Source organism: Chiloscyllium punctatum, chromosome 36, assembly GCF_047496795.1.
Source record: "Chiloscyllium punctatum isolate Juve2018m chromosome 36, sChiPun1.3, whole genome shotgun sequence".
In the NCBI taxonomy this organism is placed as follows: Eukaryota; Metazoa; Chordata; class Chondrichthyes; order Orectolobiformes; family Hemiscylliidae; genus Chiloscyllium; species Chiloscyllium punctatum.
In genome coordinates, this window is record NC_092774.1 from 23339357 (window position 1) to 23346105 (window position 6749).

The window sequence follows — 6749 nt, forward strand, 5'->3', positions numbered from 1 at the left end:
GAGAGAGAAGGAGGGAGAGAGAGCAGAAGAGCGAATGGACTCTTACCCTCCCCCAAACCTACATTCCCCCACCCCCCCTCCCCCCAGAACAACGTGCAAGTAGAAATAAAATGGTTTAATTATCCGCCAGTGGAGATACTCCTGTTCCTGGGGAAGAGACAAACATCAGCCCCCCGGGGACAGAATGACAAGCAGATGTTCTGGAAAGGCTTTGCTGCTTGCAATTCTTGCAGCAATGTGGAATGTACTTCACACTGAGCAAGTTTCAGCTGGCTCAGAGTCTCCAATGTTCATTGCTGTGTTTGCCGCCAGCTCAGAGAAAGAACAATAGGCAGGACGTAGGAGTGAATAACGATCCTCGTGAGAGGGCGAATAACTGTTAATGGAGACTGTTAGTGGCTAACAATACGTCGTGTGTCATAGCAGACGAGGTGATAAACAGGAGTCTTTCGTGTGGTAGGGGTCAAGGACATGGGGGGGTTCAGGCCCTATAGTTATAGAACTCGATATTGAAGACCGGAGGGCTGGAAGGGCTCCAAGTGGAAAATCAGATGTTGTTCCTTCATCTGGAGCTAGAACACTGCTGCAAGCCTGAGACAGGGATGTTGGCCAGGGAACAGGGTGATGTGTTAAAGTAGCAGGCAACCGCAAGGTCAGGGCCTTTAGTTTCTGCGGGCAGAAGCGGGATGTTCTGCGAAGCAGTCACCCAGTTTATGCTTCATGCTACGTTGGGAAAACGACACTGTGAGCAGAGAATGCGGTGGAATGAAATAGCAGCAGGGAGACTGGATGAGAAGCAGCTGTTCGGGAAAGTCTTTGCCGCTTGCTCAAATGTATTTCATACTGAGCATGTCTCAGGTCGCTCAAGAGGTCTGGGGCATTACCTGCGTGCGTGCTTTCTGGCTCGTTGGTCTAGGCGTATGATTCTCGCTTAGGGTCTGTTACTGCGCTGATTTGCGAGAGGTCCCGGGTTCAAATCCCGGACGAGCCCGTGTTTTTTTTTAACTTGACTTGTGCAAAACTGCCTGATTGACTTTCTCAAAAAGCACCTTCGTGAAACCAGCGTGGGCTGCCTGGAGTACGAATGAGGCAGAAAACAGAGAAATGAAATGGTTGGAGATCGTGTTCAACAAGCTACTTGGATGCTGCCTGAACTGCTGTGCTCTTCCAGCACCACTAATCCAGAATCTGGTTTCCAGCATCTGCAGTCATTGTTTTTACCATAGTGCTCAACAGGTTGACGTGAGTGGTGCGGTGTTTGAGGAATGTCAGCAATCAAGGTAGATTGGAAAATTGGGACAGCTCTCCTCGGAGAACCGAACTTTTCCAAGTCATGAGGGACCTAGAAACAGGAAATAATGTTGTGAAAATGCTCCCACGCCTGAAAGGATCCATAACGATTCGGTAGAATTTTAGAGTCACGAGGAAAAGAAGTAAAAGTGACATTAGGAAGAACGTTTTCGTACAGGGAGTGGTGAGGGTCAGTAAGTCCCTGTCTGACATTGACAAAGAGGAAGATTCAATGGACCCAAAAGGGAATTCGGTGGTCACGTTCAGATGTGCAGATTTCCGCTGAGAAGGCGAGAGAATGAAATGAAACGACTAGAGTCACACGTTTACTTAAGCGTAGAACCAGCAGAGCGAAGGTGGGCCGCAGAGCCTCCGTCTGCGCTGTGACACATGTTGTGATTCAGTGTGAAATCACAGTTCGACCGACAGAATGTGGGAATTTAGAAAAAAGTTTATATTTACACAGCCTCCATACGTCTGCGAAACAGCATATCATACGACAGCAGTGGAGGTCTTTGACATCAGGCTCGAAGGTGCCTGCCGCGTGCCAGACAAAAACCTGAAGTGTTCTGTGCAACGAGCGTCTCCAAGCGGCAGCAGAGTGGCGCAGCGGGAGCGTGCTGGGCCCATAACCCAGAGGTCGATGGATCGAAACCTTCCTCTGCTATCGTTCACTGTCACCTTGATCTGCTTTCTTCAGCCAGCTGCCTTTGCATCTACTTGCCGATGTTCATATCGATCCACTCCATTCAAACGGCATGGGTTTTAGAGGTCTCAGTGATATTCTGTTCTTGGTCGGTTTCCTCTGAACTGAATCGCAAAACCGGTTCTCTCCGATGCTAATGAGCTGGTAAAGTTAAAACTCAGACATCGTCCCCCACTGTTAGGACGGATACCACCGATTGTGAATAACCTCAGAGAGAGACAAGTGACAGACAGTCGCCGTGGAATCCATGGGCTGAATGGCTTCTGTCTGCGCGACAATGATGCTACGTGTTGCTGAGGGAGCAAAAATGGTTCATTTTTAACCGTCCCTTCCGTGTTTGACTGCCTGCAGTCCCTCAGCTCAGGGCCGTGGGGATGACTCTCAGTGAGTGAAGGTTTCACGCGGATTCTCTTCATCTGGGACACTTGGGGCTCAGATGTTAACTGCTGCGCGGTCGCAGCAAAGAAAGCGATGCCCACTTTGCAATAGACTTTCCGTAAGATTGCTGCGTGAAGACGATTTCTGAACACCAAGCAGGCTGCACAACAATGTGAATTTACCTGGACGAAGAGTCCTCGGTGTTCATTTCTCTCTGTCCTGCCAGCACAGCATCTTTCTGTCTCTCCGATAACAGACCTTTGGAGAAAGTTCACAATCAAAGTTGTTCATGTTCCCCGCATTAATGTAACTGACACCTCTCACCCCAAGAGTTTCAGAGAGAGAGAGAGAGAGAAAGAGGGAGAGAGAGCAGAAGAGCGAATGGACTCTTACCCTCCCCCAAACCTACATTCCCCCACCCCCCCTCCCCCCAGAACAACGTGCAAGTAGAAATAAAATGGTTTAATTATCCGCCAGTGGAGATACTCCTGTTCCTGGGGAAGAGACAAACATCAGCCCCCCGGGGACAGAATGACAAGCAGATGTTCTGGAAAGGCTTTGCTGCTTGCAATTCTTGCAGCAATGTGGAATGTACTTCACACTGAGCAAGTTTCAGCTGGCTCAGAGTCTCCAATGTTCATTGCTGTGTTTGCCGCCAGCTCAGAGAAAGAACAATAGGCAGGACGTAGGAGTGAATAACGATCCTCGTGAGAGGGCGAATAACTGTTAATGGAGACTGTTAGTGGCTAACAATACGTCGTGTGTCATAGCAGACGAGGTGATAAACAGGAGTCTTTCGTGTGGTAGGGGTCAAGGACATGGGGGGGTTTAGGCCCTATAGTTATAGAACTCGATATTGAAGACCGGAGGGCTGGAAGGGCTCCAAGTGGAAAATGAGATGTTGTTCCTTCATCTGGAGCTAGAACACTGCTGCAAGCCTGAGACAGGGATGTTGGCCAGGGAACAGGGTGATGTGTTAAAGTGGCAGGCAACCGCAAGGTCAGGGCCTTTAGTTTCTGCGGGCAGAAGCGGGATGTTCTGCGAAGCAGTCACCCAGTTTATGCTTCATGCTACGTTGGGAAAACGACACTGTGAGCAGAGAATGCGGTGGAATGAAATAGCAGCAGGGAGACTGGATGAGAAGCAGCTGTTCGGGAAAGTCTTTGCCGCTTGCTCAAATGTATTTCATACTGAGCATGTCTCAGGTCGCTCAAGAAGTCTGGGGCATTACCTGCGTGCGTGCTTTCTGGCTCGTTGGTCTAGGCGTATGATTCTCGCTTTGGGTCTGTTACTGCGCTGATTTGCGAGAGGTACCGGCTTCAAATCCCGGACGAGCCCGTGTTTTTTTTTTAACTTGACTTGTGCAAAACTGCCTGATTGACTTTCTCAAAAAGCACCTTCGTGAAACCAGCGTGGGCTGCCTGGAGTACGAATGAGGCAGAAAACAGAGAAATGAAATGGTTGGAGATCGTGTTCAACAAGCTACTTGGATGCTGCCTGAACTGCTGTGCTCTTCCAGCACCACTCATCCAGAATCTGGTTTCCAGCATCTGCAGTCATTGTTTTTACCATAGTGCTCAACAGGTTGACGTGAGTGGTGCGGTGTTTGAGGAATGTCAGCAATCAAGATTGGAAAATTGGGACAGCTCTCCTCGGAGAACCGAACTTTTCCAAGTCATGAGGGACCTAGAAACAGGAAATAATGTTGTGAAAATGCTCCCACGCCTGAAAGGATCCATAACGATTCGGCAGAATTTTAGAGTCACGAGGAAAAGAAGTAAAAGTGACATTAGGAAGAACGTTTTCGTACAGGGAGTGGTGAGGGTCAGTAAGTCCCTGTCTGACATTGACAAAGAGGAAGATTCAATGGACCCAAAAGGGAATTCGGTGGTCACGTTCAGATGTGCAGATTTCCGCTGAGAAGGCGAGAGAATGAAATGAAACGACTAGAGTCACACGTTTACTTAAGCGTAGAACCAGCAGAGCGAAGGTGGGCCGCAGAGCCTCCGTCTGCGCTGTGACACATGTTGTGATTCAGTGTGAAATCACAGTTCGACCGACAGAATGTGGGAATTTAGAAAAAAGTTTATATTTACACAGCCTCCATACGTCTGCGAAACAGCATATCATACGACAGCAGTGGAGGTCTTTGACATCAGGCTCGAAGGTGCCTGCCGCGTGCCAGACAAAAACCTGAAGTGTTCTGTGCAACGAGCGTCTCCAAGCGGCAGCAGAGTGGCGCAGCGGGAGCGTGCTGGGCCCATAACCCAGAGGTCGATGGATCGAAACCATCCTCTGCTATCGTTCACTGTCACCTTGATCTGCTTTCTTCAGCAAGCTGCCTTTGCATCTACTTGCCGCTGTTCATATCGATCCACTCCATTCAAACGGCATGGGTTTTAGAGGTCTCAGTGATATTCTGTTCTTGGTCGGTTTCCTCTGAACTGAATCGCAAAACCGGTTCTCTACGATGCTAATGAGCTGGTAAAGTTGAAACTCAGACATCGTCCCCCACTATTAGGACGGATACCACCGATTGTGAATAACCTCAGAGAGAGACAAGTGACAGACAGTCGCCGTGGAATCCATGGGCTGAATGGCTTCTGTCTGCGCGACAATGATGCTACGTGTTGCTGAGGGAGCAAAAATGGTTCATTTTTAACCGTCCCTTCCGTGTTGGACTGCCTGCAGTCCCTCAGCTCAGGGCCGTGGGGATGACTCTCAGTGAGTGAAGGTTTCACGCGGATTCTCTTCATCTGGGACACTTGGGGCTCAGATGTTAACTGCTGCGCGGTCGCAGCAAAGAAAGCGATGCCCACTTTGCAATAGACTTTCCGTAAGATTGCTGCGTGAAGACGATTTCTGAACACCAAGCAGGCTGCACAACAATGTGAATTTACCTGGGCGAAGAGTCCTCGGTGTTCATTTCTCTCTGTCCTGCCAGCACAGCATCTTTCTGTCTCTCCGATAACAGACCTTTGGAGAAAGTTCACAATCAAAGTTGTTCATGTTCCCCGCATTAATGTAACTGACACCTCTCACCCCAAGAGTTTCAGAGAGAGAGAGAGAGAGAAAGAGGGAGAGAGAGCAGAAGAGCGAATGGACTCTTACCCTCCCCCAAACCTACATTCCCCCACCCCCCCTCCCCCCAGAACAACGTGCAAGTAGAAATAAAATGGTTTAATTATCCGCCAGTGGAGATACTCCTGTTCCTGGGGAAGAGACAAACATCAGCCCCCCGGGGACAGAATGACAAGCAGATGTTCTGGAAAGGCTTTGCTGCTTGCAATTCTTGCAGCAATGTGGAATGTACTTCACACTGAGCAAGTTTCAGCTGGCTCAGAGTCTCCAATGTTCATTGCTGTGTTTGCCGCCAGCTCAGAGAAAGAACAATAGGCAGGACGTAGGAGTGAATAACGATCCTCGTGAGAGGGCGAATAACTGTTAATGGAGACTGTTAGTGGCTAACAATACGTCGTGTGTCATAGCAGACGAGGTGATAAACAGGAGTCTTTCGTGTGGTAGGGGTCAAGGACATGGGGGGGTTCAGGCCCTATAGTTATAGAACTCGATATTGAAGACCGGAGGGCTGGAAGGGCTCCAAGTGGAAAATGAGATGTTGTTCCTTCATCTGGAGCTAGAACACTGCTGCAAGCCTGAGACAGGGATGTTGGCCAGGGAACAGGGTGATGTGTTAAAGTAGCAGGCAACCGCAAGGTCAGGGCCTTTAGTTTCTGCGGGCAGAAGCGGGATGTTCTGCGAAGCAGTCACCCAGTTTATGCTTCATGCTACGTTGGGAAAACGACACTGTGAGCAGAGAATGCGGTGGAATGAAATAGCAGCAGGGAGACTGGATGAGAAGCAGCTGTTCGGGAAAGTCTTTGCCGCTTGCTCAAATGTATTTCATACTGAGCATGTCTCAGGTCGCTCAAGAAGTCTGGGGCATTACCTGCGTGCGTGCTTTCTGGCTCGTTGGTCTAGGCGTATGATTCTCGCTTTGGGTCTGTTACTGCGCTGATTTGCGAGAGGTCCCGGCTTCAAATCCCGGACGAGCCCGTGTTTTTTTTTTAACTTGACTTGTGCAAAACTGCCTGATTGACTTTCTCAAAAAGCACCTTCGTGAAACCAGCGTGGGCTGCCTGGAGTACGAATGAGGCAGAAAACAGAGAAATGAAATGGTTGGAGATCGTGTTCAACAAGCTACTTGGATGCTGCCTGAACTGCTGTGCTCTTCCAGCAGCACTCATCCAGAATCTGGTTTCCAGCATCTGCAGTCATTGTTTTTACCATAGTGCTCAACAGGTTGACGTGAGTGGTGCGGTGTTTGAGGAATGTCAAGCAATCAAGGTAGATTGGAAAATTGGGACAGCTCTCC